Below are 15768 nucleotides of genomic sequence, written 5' to 3' on the forward strand. Positions count from 1 at the left end.
ACAAGCACTTCCATGATTAATTAAGCTAAGTGCTTTTTATTATCTAACATTCACACACATTCATACTCCGACAGGATGTTCGGAGAGCAACTTGAGGTTAAGTATCTTGCCCAAGGATACATTGGCATGTAGCCTGGAGTAGCCAGGAATCAAATCGCTGACCTTCTAATCAGTAGGTGACCCGCTCTACCTACTGAGCTACAGCCACTCTCCTTCCTCCCAGTGACTGATTTAATGTCAAACACTTACATTCAGCCTCCTGAAGATAGTCTTGCCAGAAAGCCAGGGTTCGGCACTCGTCTTGGAATGCATTACTTCCTCGCTCGGAGTGAATGATCTTGAAAAGATTCTCCATATCAATCGCTTTCAGAGCTTTTCCAGCTTTCACGAAAAGGCACTTCATCTGAAGAGGATATTTCTGTAGAGCATCTAGGACACCTAGAGACCTCAAGCCATCTCTGAACCTAGCCAAAATTGAACAAAGTGTAATTGTAGTTTATGTGTACTGTACAGTTGACCCACTTATTTTTCATTAAATTTACAGATTAAAACACATGCCTACATCAACATGAATAAAATGTTAATATTCATAGATAATGAGCTTTAAAGATATACAAGGTCATATACATGAATATATATTTACACTTTCTGTTCTGTTAAGACCTGTACCAGTGTGAGACTGTTTTTACTTGTGGCTTTAACTCAAATGTTAATACTATTACTGTACAGACCTGCATCACTGAACGAAGATATGTTAGGATAATACTGAACAGGTTAAAAGAAAGGATAAAATGAACATCCATCCATCTTCTTCCACTTATCAAACTGAGGGTTGCTGGGGGCTGAAGCCTATCCCAGCTACCATAGGGCAAAAGGTGGGGTACAACCTGGACAGTTCACCAGAACACATTTTTTTAAAAATATATAAAGTCAGAAAAATAAAGCCTCCCCACACAGAGTTGGGGAGGCTTTATTTTTCTGACCATTATGGTATGTGTTTAAACATACCTTTCAAAAGGTGCACGGGTTCGCTGGAGGACATACCAGTGAGCCAAATCCAAAGCAGTTTCTTGTTTGTTTTCCAGTGTTATGCAAACATTGTGACCAGCAAGACTGATCAAGCTGCCTGCCTGTGCAACTGCAACCTGCAGTTGTGATTTTGTGTCAGCTTCTAAGATCTAAAAAACACATCAGGAAATAAAAATAGTAAATATTTGATTATATTTTTTGGAAGAACACGCACAACTATTAGCTTCAGTTTGTAAGTATTATATTAAGTCTTTAAAACCCCACAATGCATCAGGAGTTGAAAAACTGAAGCTGGAAAAACAAGCGCATTCATTAAATTCTGAAATTTATGAACAAACCCTATGTAATGTACATTTCTAATTGGGAAAAAAGCACACCTGAGAACTGTGTTAAATGTAACAACCAATGAGGGCACTAATACCACCACCATAACCTGCCACACAGAATTGTGTCTCTAGGTATTATTTATGGCTTCGTAAATGCCAAAAGACATATTTTTAATTTCATCATTCTTGTAGCCCTTAATAAGGTTTTTACCAGAGAGTTGCAGGACTTTTAATTGTAGTGAAAAATTAGTCTAAAATTAGTAATATGTGTAAATTTTCAAAATACTCAGCAACATAAGGGAAATATGCTCACCGATTGCACCTGTGACCTTGTTTCTTCATCAGTAATAGGGCTGTGTTGACTTTGATGTTGTCTGGACCCTTTTGAAGACACTCATACAAGAGTTCAGATAAGAAACATGGACTCTGTCCTCCATGGGCAATTGACATTGCCATGATCTGGCCAGCGCAGAAGTATCCATTGTCTTTCATTGCTGTTAATAAATAAAATGAAACATCTGTCAAAAGCTTGCATGACTGTTTGTTGTTACATTACCACCATATTATTGTTTTTTACTAGCAGTTAGCAAATTTTCTTTCTGGAAAAATGATTGTCCATATTGTTAGATCTGCAAGTGTTTGGACAGTGACAAAATTACTGTAATTTTGCTTCAGAATGCCACCATGGTGGATTTTAAATCAAACAATCAGATGGGACTGAAGTACATACTGTGAAGGGATTTTGTAAAAATTTTGCATTAACTGTTTAGGAATTACAGTCCATCATCTTTAGAGGCACAAAGGTAAATGGACAAGCTAACACTATTTTAAATATGTGTGTTATTTTTAATGCAAGGATGGAAATCCTTTGCAGTCAATAACCGTATGAATTCTAGGACCCATGGGCATGGTCAAATGCTGCATTTCATCCATTGACATTCTTTGCTAGGTCTTTACTGCAGCTGCCTTCAGTTGCTGCTTGTAACCTGAATAGTAACTGAAAAGGATGCTCTGTTAGACTGAGATTGGCTGCTGAAACTCTTGGGTTGCATTTGCAATATACTTTGAATCAATATTCATCTGCACTGTGAAGCTATGTCACTGTACACTTCACAATGCATCCTGCTACTTCCATCAGCACTCACATCATGAATAGACACTAGTGGCCCTACTAGTGGTTCTACTGGCAGCCATACATGCCCTTGGCATAACACTGCCTCCACCATGTATGACAGATAATGCCACACATGGTGCTATCAGCTTCACATCATGAGCTGTTTATCTCATTTTTCCCTTTATCATTCTGGTTCAACTTCATATTAGTTTCATCTGTTCACAGTTTTTTTCAGAACTGTGCAGGCTCTTTTAGATGTTTCTTGGCAAAGTCCTTGTTCTTGACTGTAGCTAGTAGTTTAAACCCTGTTTCCATTCATGAAGGCATTTCTTGATTGTCAACTGACTGTTTAACAGTCATTTGTCCAAATATTTTTGAGCCTCTAAAAATGAGGGAGTATGTCTAAAAATGTCCATAATTTATAAATTTGCAGTATTTTTGTCAAATTTTGAATTAAAGCTGATGGTCTGCACTTCAGTCACATCTTGATTGTGTAAATTAAAATGCTTTGTGGTGGGGAAAAGATTGTGTCACTGGCAAAAAAAAATATAGGTTTAGTTTTATAAAACCCAGAAATCTTACATTTAATCACAAACAATTTATGTACAATGTATTGATCCAAAATAAATCCAGTAGGAACAATTAACTAAACCATAAATACCTTTGGAATTGCACGTAAGGACTTTAGCATTAGGTGGACCTTCAAAAATGCCAATTTTGTCCTTGACTTCATCAAGGCAAAGTCGGAAGAACTCCCGAGTAGGTCCTCCATTGTCAACAGCACCCTCAGATATTCCATAGTCAGCAGTAAACTTGACATCTATCTTCTTCTCAGGTGAAAAATTGGATCTGCCCATGGCTCTGGATGCTCCATCCCACACATTTCGTCTTATGATATTGAAGCGTACAGTGCTGTCATTATTTACTCTAGAGACAATCTGCGCCATGATACTCTCTAAGCTCATCGGTAGGTCACTAAAACAATAAAAAACAAAACAGTAGAACAATAACATTTACTTTTTATCTTGCATTTCCAGATATAGCCAACAATTAAACACTGACAGCAATCCTCCATTTAAAAAAAGTAAACAATAAACCAAAATGTCAATGAAAAATATATAATTAATATGAAATTTGAAGAATCAACCTTCAAATGACTACAAAAATGACTGGATGCCATAAAAGGATATTGTGTATACATAAATGTAAAATATATTATTTTGGTTGCAGGTTGACTATTCAAGTTTATACAAAACAAGACACCAAGTGACTCCTATTCAGAATTACACTTCAAATGCTACAATTTATATAATATGCTGTACTGACCTCTCAATTGCACTTGAATCTAGAGACCTTGAAATGGCTTCTTGGAGGTCAGGGTCATCAGACAGGTATTCTTCCTCAAACAGGCCAAGATATGTACTGTAAAACCAGAATTTTGTATAAACAACATAAATTACATATACATGAAGCTGATATAGTTACATTACTACAAGACTTTGAACTTCATTGATGGTTTATTAACCTGAATGCTATGCAATGTATTTCAAGTAAGCTGAAATTAAGAACAAAATAATCAACACTTGAAAGTAGTCTAATTTTTTAAAAAAAGGCCAATTTTATATACGCTACTGTACAAAATTCTTAAGACACCCTTCATTTCTTTAAATTATACTTCGAAGGAGACTTGTAATTTTTTAAAGTGGTCTTGGGAACAGTCGTTCTCCAGGCTTTCATCCTTCAACAGGTCTTACAGAGTGATGAATCAAAATCTGATATTTTTGGTTCAAATTGTCAATATGTATGGAGGAGGTAGAGAAGCGAGGTACAACAGCGAGTGTCAAGAGTTATCTTTAACAACTAAAGCAGGCTCTGTCATAGTTTGGAGCTGCATTTCAGTCAGTGGTGTTGGACATCTGGTCAAAATTGATGGAACTATGAACAGAAAAGTAACATCAGATTTTGATCTATCATGCAAGACCATCTGGAAAGTATCTGATTGGCAAAAGCTTAATTTTGCAGTTATTCATTTTTCATGACAATGATCCCAAACACACTGCCAGTGCAGTAACAGCATACCTGGACAGAAAAAACACAATGGATTGGCCTCCTAAGAGCCCAGACTTTAATATTATTGAAGCAGTGTGGGATCAGCGTGAAAGAGCACAGAAAAGGCAGGAACATTCGAAGAAAAGCTTTGAATATCCTTCAAGAAGTCTGGAGAACTATTCCTGAAGACTGCTTAAAGAGATTACAAGAAAGCTGCCTAAAAGAGCTCAAGCTGTGCTGAAGAATAAAGTTTTTCATACCACATACTGACCTTTAAGCTCATTAGAACTGTACATTTTTTGCTCTTGCTTAAAATATTATATTTACATGTATGTTTGTACACGTTTCAATAAATTACTGCACCTATTTCCTATTTTCACAACAAAATATACAAAAAGGAACAGTGGATTGTGACTTTCGCACAAAATGCAGCTCAAAAAACCATTAAAAATACAAACAAAAGATAGACCTGTAGGATGTGCTGGATAAACTGGGTTGGGTGGGAGCATTAGACACACTGGAGGTGTTGTTAGCAGAGAAGACATGTGTGTCACCAGTAACATTGGCAGAGGAACCAACTGAGAAGCCATGTGAGTTGCCACTGGCAATGACAGATGTTCCACTAAAGAAAGGCTCATTCTCATCAAAAGTGACAACAGCAGGATCAGTGGACATTGTGAGAGTGTCGGCAGAGATGGAAGGGTCAACAGTACAAATATCTTGCGTAGCACCACACCAGATAACATCATCACCAGACATGGACTGTGTCTTAACAGTGTGTCTTTCAGCTGTAAGAACAAAAAGAACAGTGGTTTACTTTTTCAATAAAATTTCATTTTTACAATATGAGCACCAAGACACATATTGAGCTTGAACTTTTCATCTATTTTGTAACAGATTAAAATTTTTTTCCCCAATAAAAATCTTAAAATCAATTTGAATACCATTTTTAGGAAGACTGGATATTTAACTAAAGATTATACTAAATAACGGAAATTCAACCAACTTGACTTCATGTTTATTTGTATCTGATTTTACAGAAGAATATTTACCACATTTGTCAGAGTCCGATGTTTCTGTAAAATCATGCCCGCTTGTACTCTCTTCATCAGAATTTGGCTGTCAATTAAGATAGATAACAAAAAACTTCACTTGCACTATACTAACAACAAAATGGCATCATAAACTTTAATATTGTGAGAAAACATACTACCAGTGATAGTGTTTAAAGGCAGTTGTTGTCTTTCTCACTACCATTTCATGAACATGCATTACATTTCTTAAAATGCTCAACATTACTTACAGATTCTTTGTCCTCACTTAAAATGACCTTGTCAGGTCTGACATAAACAGACTTTTGATGAAACAGTTTTTTCAAAAGGTGTCCATTCAAAGTCTGTTTGGAAGTAAGTGATGGCTCAACTAGTTTGGTATGGCATGGCAGCAAGATTTGTAGCCTAGGGGGGGAAGAAAAACGTAGTGTATATGATTTTTTTTGTTAATACTAAAGGACTATAACACAGTACAGTATATGGAAAAGTTTCTTTTTTTATCAACTTTGAAAGATTACAATACAAGATTTCTGATAAATCTTTTATGCAAGCAGAAAAGATAAAATAAAACTACATTCTGTCAGTTTTGTATTACACATGTAAAATCATAATATATCCTGCAGTAACCCTGCAAAGGAAACTAAATATACCAACTAGCTTGTCAATGATAAGCAGCAGCAGCAAAAATGCATTTTAAACACCACCCAAACTCTGTCTTGATGCATGCTCAATCATCCAGTTAAAAAAAAAATGCCAGTTGAATCTATTCATCAGGACATACTGCAGGGTTTTCTGTGGGAGACATTCTAAGACACCTTTGAAAACACAACTTCCAGTTTGGCTATTCCCAGATAATTTCTGGCATCAACCAAAGTTGACCTCTTACAGTGTATTACTTCTTACAGTTTGTTACCTTTACAGCTTACCTGCATCCTTCCACAACTGGTTGGAAGGCAGCCCTTATTGCTTGTACAACTTTGTCTGAGTCCCAGTCACAGCAAAACTCCAGTGCAGATTTTATATGTCCATTTTCAAAAAGCCAAGCTTTTCTGTTACGCCGTGGCACATGTGTAGTTGCATGGTCTGGCAAGAGAATCACCTCTTTGGAGAAAGACTGAGCCACAGAATGTAGACTGTCTAATTGGACTGGAAACCTAATGATCAATAAAGACAAAGTAAACATTATTATATATTTTAAATTATTTGTTTATGTGACAGATAGTGAATACTGTAATTTTATTAATCGAAATTGAAAAAAGTGTGCTGAACACAGCCCTGATTTACATAAACACAAACCGAACAAGCCTCTTAAATTATTCTTAAATTCACTGAGTACTTCTGAAAAGAGGTGACCATTTTTAAATTAATTAAAAATAATGTACTACCCAAAACGATGTACTAACAAATTAATGATGTCATTCACTTTTAAGAAAAACTAACCCACTTCCCAAAATTAACTGTTGTGTACAGTTTAGTGTCCACAATCACAGCTGTTAGTCTAGCACACTGACTTTCTCTGTTACATTTGTTTACTTAGCTTAATTCAGAAGTTGTAACTTTTGCCACCAGTAACTTTGGAGGGTTTAGTTCTGATCTTACCTCTTTGTCTTGGGCCCTTTCGAGTGAAAGGGCGAAGATTGTAGACAGGGCCTGCTGTTGTAGAGGGTGCCTGAGATGTGGATGTGGAAGGCATGTTGTTCGTAATGTTAGCTTGAAACGCAGGAGCTGTCTGGCCAGAGAGGTTCATTGCATTTGGTCTTCCACGATGAAACAGTGAATAAATTTCTTCATCAGTACTACGATTCGGAACACTGCTGCCAGTATTAGGTTGGCCAGTACATGCATTTGCCAGGGTGTTAATTAGCTCCCCGTTATTTATAATTTCTGCTACTAAATTCCGTGCAGACTGACTCATAGTGCCACCTCTTGTGGCGACATTACTGCTTTGCATAATGAAAACACTAGATGGCGCAGAAGCTTCCGGTCAGAGATCATTCAATATATTCAGACTTTCATTCAATATATTCAGACATGATTCCATATATTCAGACATTCATTCAATATATTCAAGTTTCATTCAATATATTCAGAGTTCATTCAATATATTCAGACATCATTCAATATATTCAAACATCATTCCATATATTCAGACTTTCATTCAATATATTCAGACTTTCATTCAATATATTCAGACATGATTCCATATATTCAGACTTTCATTCAATATATTCAGACTTTCATTCAATATATTCAGACTTTCATTCAATATATTCAGACATGATTCCATATATTCAGACTTTCATTCAATATATTCAGACTTTCATTCAATATATTCAGACTTTCATTCAATATATTCAGACTTTCATTCAATATATTCAAACATCATTCCATATATTCAGACTTTCATTCAATATATTCAGACATGATTCCATATATTCAGACTTTCATTCAATATATTCAGACTTTCATTTTAATATATATATATAATATTTCCTAAACGGCATTCCATAACATACATATATACATATATATATATATATATATATATATATATATATATATATATATATATATATATATATATATATATATATATATGTATATATATACATATACACATATATATACATATACATACACATATATATACATATACATACACATATATATACATATACATACACATATATATATATATATATATATATATATATATATATATATATATATATATATATATATATATATATATATATATATATATAACCTCAAGGTTATGTAAGGACTATCTGACCAAGAAAGAGTGTGATGGAGTGTTGTGTCAAATATCCTGGCCTCCACATTTACTTGCTCTAAACTCACTTGAGATGGGTTGGGATGAGTTGGACCACGTAGTCAAGACGAAGCAGCCAACAATCCTCAGCACCTCTGGGAACTCCTTTAAGACTGTTGGAAAACCATTTCAGGTGATGACCTCATGAAGATGATTGAGATAATGGCAAGAGTGTGCACTGTAATCAAAGCAAAAGGTCCCTACTTAGACTTTTATGTTTATTACATGATTCCTTATGTGTTCCTTTATAGTCTGAATGATTTTAGTATTGATTTACAATGTAGGAAAAAAAAGAATAATTAAAAACACTGAATGAGAAGTTGTCCAAACATGTCATTGGTACTGTCCAAATGTAGTTTTTGTAACTTTAGGCCTGCATTACAGACATGACAACAGGTCTTAATAATGTTCGTGATTTTAATAATATTTGGCTGTTATTGTAGCTAAACATTTGTGTGTCCATAAATGAATCGTCATGTGTGGAGATTTGTGCATGTATAAGTGAGTCTGTCCATAACTGAATCCACATGTGTGCATCACGATCTGTGTAAAGATTTGTGTGTGGCAAAACATTTGTGTGTTCGTAACCGAATCCACATGTGTATCGCCATCTGTATTTTGATCTGCGTGTCTGTGTTCAGATCCATGTCTGTAATCAGATTTGTAAATGTGCAAATAAATCTGCAGAGCAGATATTAATGGTTGAAAAGTCTTAAAGTTTTACTCGAGTCACTAAAAATACACACAAATCGTCAATTACGAGTCACCCAGCTTTACAACTGGCTCTCCTTACACACATGACTTTGTGAAGAAATTTGTCTGTAATTGAGGGTTCATTCACCCTCAGTTCAGGTTCACAGACGGGTTGTGTTCAGGTCTGCTGGGACTTTGCCTCAGTAACTATATGCCATATACTGACAGGCGATCTGACAGGCCCACCAGCTCACCAGACCAGGTGTCAAATGGCAGATTTACAAGGGCAGAGAACATGGCTTCTGTAAGTACATGGCCTCATTTACTTATGAAAACATGCAAAACAGCAGTAATCCTGTTAAGTTAAACATTACAGCTCAGCAAATAAAATTTTTTCCAGCTTGGGCTTCACTGAGAAGGCTCTGCCAAGTTGTACTAGCAAGCTAACAGTATTATTTTGAAGTAGCTGATAATGATGGCTACAAACGACTCAGTGGAGGCAACAGATTACCAGCTCTAAATATTGTAGACTGATGGGTGTGAAAGTCACAGTGATTAACCTGAAGTTTTGAATTTCCTATGAACCCTACTTGGTGTAGTTTTGCTTAACAAGAAGTCACAAATTTTGTCATGCAGTTATAACAAACTCAAAATGTGATCAGTTACGGCACATTGTCCACATGCCTGCATGGCACTGTCTACTTTACTTTAAGTACTTTAACTTTGAGGTCCAAAGATTAGGAAAAAATCACCAAGAAGTTTTTTTTGTCTTGTTTTTTTACCTGGTATGCCTGACCAGATCAACTGTCCATACCCTCAAAATTGCTCTGCCTTTATGTTACCCATTGCATTTTCAGGATTGAAAGATTTTGTAGAAGAAATTTGTCACTGCCATGTAGACATCTCTCCAGTGTTCTCCACACATTAGAGGATGAGAGATATCTGGGACAACCATCCATTGAAATCCAAGCAGAACTTGACACCCAAACAAAATTGGACAAATGCAGTCTCCAATTCCTGATTCTGTCTTCAGTGTATGTAACATGCCACAGATTTTGTTATGCTGTACTTAACACCTACCACAAATTGGTAAACCTATAGTTATTATTGTTAAAGAATTTGCCATTGACATTAATATCCATACCTTTGTTACTTGCCAGTCATGTCAACATGATACTACTTGGAAATAATACTATTTGCAAAATATAGTTTCAGATATAACAGTAACCTTTATTTTGGTAAGAATTCCACATACCAGACATTGAGTGTAAGTCCAGTGGACTAACTGTGGACTGCAGTTCTGGCATCAGCATTCCTGTCATTGAGAGTCCTCTGGATGAACAGGAGATGGATCATCTGAAAAGATCAGTTGATCCAATTGCTCCATCTTCATGTCATGGGGTGGATGTGTATCACAATCAAATGTGTGCAGAGGACCATGAACTCCAGATGAATTTACTTGATATGTATAGCACATCGTGACCTTGACCTTGTAAAGTAATTTTTCAGAAAACACACAAAAAATGAACAAAACATTGAAAACTAGATGATTTAGGCAAAGTGAAACTTTAATTTGAAAATGAATTAGGCCATTATTTTAAGAAGGTCATGGCATGCAAAATGAGCTTTGTTCACGATATTGTCTGCCTTCAGACTCAACCAAGCAAATCTTAATTGTACTTGTCCTGCTTCATTCATGATTTATTTATTTTTTTGTATATAAGTTTGTACTACAGCAAAAAGTTGATACTTCAAATAAACTTGAATGTGAATGGTGTTCTTGTCTAGTTTCTGTTTGCCATTTTTATGTCAAAGCTTCATGTATTAGAATTAATACTGCCTGAGTTTAGGGCTATTTGCAAGTTCAAAAGTACTCATATTAAAGAGTACATGTAACACCTTAAAGTGCAGATCAAGTCACTCATTTTTCCTGCTTTTACATTTGTAATCAGTACTGGGGATATTAGAAAAACAGAAAAAAGGCAAATCTTGATTGGTATTGCATATCAGAGTCCAAACCATTATGTCTGCCTGATGTAATCTCTGAAAGTCCTCTATTGTTACCAGTGGTATATTACATATAGAGGCTTGCCACAGTGTCCAAACTGACAAGTGTCTTTATAATAAAAGGGAGCTTGAACAGAGAGGATGATTGAGAGTTCATGTGAATCATACATATGTTTATTGGAACTGATCAAAAATACCAGCCAGAGTATAGTACACATAAGTTTACTGGTCCAGTTTAACAAATCAAAATGTATTTAAAGTAAAAGGAACCGTCACCTCCCTATGAAAACATTTGGAAGGAATAAAAAAACACAAGGGGACAAACTTAATGAAAACGAGAGTTGTTGTAAACTGCTAAAATCCTCTAAAAAGGAGCGCGTCCAGAGAAACACTTCAGATAGAACATTACAAATCCAGAGACTCTTCCATGTTTTTCTTTTTAGCCTTTAAACAAGACCAAACCCTGTGTCACAGGTAGTAATGACAGCAAACAAGTCTGATTCAAAGTCTTGAAGAGATGTATAGTGGTCAGACAACTTTATGGTCTCAAAACACATCATGGCTCTGGGCAGACGGCCACTTGCCACCCTCACAATCAGCTCTTTGGGTGGGACCTGCCTGCCAACCCAGAACCACAGAAGATTCTTCAGATGCTCTGAAGAATCTGTTTGGAAAGGGGGTGATTGAAGACATTTATACGCATGCATCACACTTAAGCTTTAGTATAATGAAAAAAAAAACAAAAAAAAAAAACCAACCTCAAAGGCACTAGTGGGCATAAAAATAAAATAAACAGGGGGAAAAAATTATATAAAACAATAAATAAATAACGTGAACATGCCATATTCAATATAAGTCCTGAAGTAAGCTGTGACTCGGCCTCAGCAGGAACGTCATCTTCGTCATCATCACACTCTAAATCGGGACACAGAGTAGGCCATCTGATATGTGGAAGAATCATCTGTAAAGACAGAGACAGGTCTCAGGACATAGTTATTTGAGGGTATGGCAAGTGAAGGAGGTATTTCTTCAGATCAATAATTCACACACTAAAAAAGATCTTACCTGTGGTGTAATAATACAGCTTCTTTTTTGCAAGGGAAAAGTAGATAGAAGACAGAAGTGGCCAGATTCCCATCTCCTTCAGTCCTTTTCTTAACTGCTGCACTTGTTTTGCTAACCACTCAAGAACCTATGTAAAACAGCAGTTTTCATCAATGACAAGCCATGTAAAACTGAAAATAAGCTTCAAAACACAACAAATAAACTTACCGCATGAGGGCGCGTCTTGTCATAGAGCCACTTCATGTTCTTCGGAGTACTGAGTGGAAGGTCCCATGCCATGTACGGATTTACAAGACAATCATACTGTTCATCTCCAAGCTCAGAGGTCTCTGTCAACTTCAGGTCAAATGAAAGGAAAGTAAGCCATGTAGGTCACATTGGATTTTTAGAGTAGACCAACATTAATTTCAAAAGTGTACATATTCTTTAGTAATTGTTGACTACACAAAACTAAACTTCAAGCTCTTCAAGCTTGAAAAAATCCATTCAAAAAAGCCTGTAGAGCTAAAGACGGATAATGGTTCTAGTAATATTGGAATGTCTAAGAAGGGCTCCAAACATTCCTAGCTTTTACTTTGAAACAAACAATATTTATCTATAAAACAGATGATGCAAAGCAAACCAACTGGATTGTTTCACATATATGCAAGTCAGGACAGTCTTCACCTGTGACAGTGTCAGTGGAACCACCACACAGAACATATCTTATGGCTGGGCTTAGACCAGGGAAAGCAGGACCAGCATACAAGAAGAAGTGCCCCATCATTCGCCTAGCCATCAGAAAAAGCTCACTCTACACCATCACAGCAGAGTTGGCAAGTGGTCAGGTTGATCTTCAAAAATCTTTTTGATTACACCAAGAACATACTTATTAAATCTCAGAAGTATGACGACATTATTCTCCTTATTTTGAACAAAATGTTCATAGTTATAATTTAAAAAACACATATTACTGTGGTGTAAGCACTCACCAAGATTAAGGTGGAATCCATGTTCTTAGCTTCAGGATCAGTGTTGACATAACATGATGGTTAATATCCAGACCTAAAGGAGTATCACCTACCGAAAAGACAGAGGCATCTTAACACAATACAACTATACCCCATATTTGGACAAATTAAAAAAGACATCCAAAGACAGCTATTACAACAAGTTACTCTATTCTTTTTGACACACAGAAGAAAAAATGCACCTTTAAGCCTGTGTGACCGTGGCGAAGCCCACTGCCCCATTTACAGCCACAGGGTGGCTGTAGCTCAGTAGGTAGAGCAGGTCACCTACTGATCCGAAGATCAGCGGCTCGATTCCTGGCTACTCCAGGCTACATGCCAATGTATCCTTGGGCAAGATACTTAACCCCAAGTTGCTCTCCGACCGTCCCGTCGGAGTGTGAATGTGTGTGAATGTTAGCTTAGTAGCACTTAGCACTTAGCTTAGTAAAACATGGAAGTGCTTGTATGAATGGGTGTGTATGGGTAAATGTAAAACGTGTTGTATAAGTGCTTTGAGTGCTCTGACTGAGTAGAAAAGCGCTATATAAGAGCTAGTCCATTTACCATTTATAAAAGGTCACATATGACCTTTCCTGTTCTTCCAGGTCTTTCCTCAAGTCCACTGTGAAACAATTTTCTTCTGAACCATCATTATTGTGCAGCACCTCTTGTGTCAAAAGCCAAACAGCTCTTTTGGGATCAGTGATGGTCCTCCACTTTGATATGGCAAAAATGAAATATTTTGTTTGTAGTCTGTAAACTTTAGCTTTACAACAAATCAGAAGCAAATGACAGCACGAGTGCACACATAGGAGTATGCTGAGACAGTGAGACATGTAAGGTTTGCGATTTAGGAATTACAAAACAAAACAAAATCAATCTCACCTTCCGCTGATGTACCTGCTGATGTATTTGCTATTGTACTTTGAAGAAGTGTAGTTGCTGCATCATGGGCATCAGGCGGAGTGCTGCAGCAGAAGAAAAGCATGGATTATCCAGACATCATAGTGCTACTCAACATCTTTACAAGTCGCTATGTGAGGAATACCTGTCTCCACAGAAACTTGCATGAATCTCCAGACTGTGTAAAAGATACAGCTGGCAACAGATGGGGCAGGAAACCATGGGAGACAGAACAGCTGTGAAACATGCATTCATCTGACCAAAAAAAAAAAAGAAAACAAAAATGAATGATAAGCAAAAATACAAAAACACTTTAAACATGGTATGTGCCCGAGTATGACACTCAGTAACACAAGATTACAAGTGATCAAGTTACATACTAACACATACAAAGAAAAAAAATACATTGATGACAACAACTCAAATACATAAAGCAATGGAGAAAGGAAGATCAGGTATCCTAATGCTGCTCATCTTTTTGCACCCAACTGCCAAATCACACACATACAGAACCAGGTCAGTACCCCACTGACTGAACTGCTGCTAAACTGTTGCCTCTTCCTAGGTTTGCATCTTGTGCAAATTGCAGTTTTAGTTATAGTTTGTATATTTTATTGTGTGTTGGTGTGTTTATTTTGGTATAATTGAGTGCACAGTGGGATAACTTTTCTTGAGTAGAGCACCAACATTGTTTTGTACCACATACAAACATCTATTCTTCTTGACAAACAGACAAACAGGAAAAAAAAGAGAGAGAGAACTCCTTATGTCTTCAGTTAACGTGGACTTTGGGACAACTGTAGTGTCATCACTGTCAGCTGATGAGTTGCACACAGAGACAAGCTCAACATCTGAATTGGAGTCTTGGTCCTGCAAATGAAAAATGAAAGAAAGAGTTACTTAATGTAATCTTGAGAGCCCATTCATGGAGTTATCAGCTAATTAACTCCATTAAGGAAAAAAAAAACAAACAAAACAAAACAAAAAACTTACTCCTGTGTCTTTGATGCCATTAGTGCAAGTATACACATGAATGGCCAGATGTAATGGTATTGTCTCGTGACAATTTTCACAGGTTGCTTTTGGCATTTTAGCAAATTCTGAGGCATTTTTGCCAAGAGGGGTAACAGTTAATTCACCTTGTAATGGGACTATGTACAGCATGTTTTCCCACCATTTGATGCCCTTTTTAGTTGCGAGGTAGTGTAGCCTTCCACCTGTGGGCTATCAATTGTCAGCCGCATTTTGTCCGCTCCCCCTGAAACATCCAAAGAAAATATTTCAAACTGACACCATAAGCTTGTAAGACTAAATTTCAACATCAGCGTGATTGCACAAAAATTAGCTTTTACATTTTTACACTTGTAAAAAAAGACTACAAAAAATCAAAACACCAGACAGAAAAAAGAAACCACACAAACTACACTTAATGCTACGCATTCATTTAGTGGCTGCGTTTACCTGCAGCCTTGTAAAACATCCAGGAGCCCTTCAGACCTTGAAATTTCGGGTACTTGCGGTTCATTATTTCAGAGATTTACAAAAAGACAGTAACATGGCAGGTGATTCTTGAATGTGGCCAAAAGATGTGGTCTGTCACATCCAGCAGTACAGGATTTAGGAAAGACTGTATGCAGACTCATGAGTAATATTCTGCTCAGTGATGGTTCAGCATGAAACAGTACTGCACCTGACCTGATTGTGA

General features: G+C 36.5%; 1 long non-coding RNA gene across 1 annotated transcript; it reads right to left on the bottom strand.

Annotated features, from left to right (window-relative positions):
- Positions 1–362: 362 nt before the first annotated feature.
- Positions 363–1703, bottom strand: LOC115775434 (uncharacterized). Its single transcript, XR_004019320.1, has 3 exons — positions 1669–1703; positions 1009–1178; positions 363–464 (listed from the first exon to the last, which is right to left on the bottom strand). It is a non-coding gene; the product is annotated as an uncharacterized LOC115775434 (long non-coding RNA).
- Between the last annotated feature and the right edge of the window lie 14065 nt (positions 1704–15768).

Source organism: Archocentrus centrarchus, unplaced genomic scaffold (genome assembly GCF_007364275.1).
Source record: "Archocentrus centrarchus isolate MPI-CPG fArcCen1 unplaced genomic scaffold, fArcCen1 scaffold_131_ctg1, whole genome shotgun sequence".
NCBI lineage: Eukaryota > Metazoa > Chordata > Actinopteri > Cichliformes > Cichlidae > Archocentrus > Archocentrus centrarchus.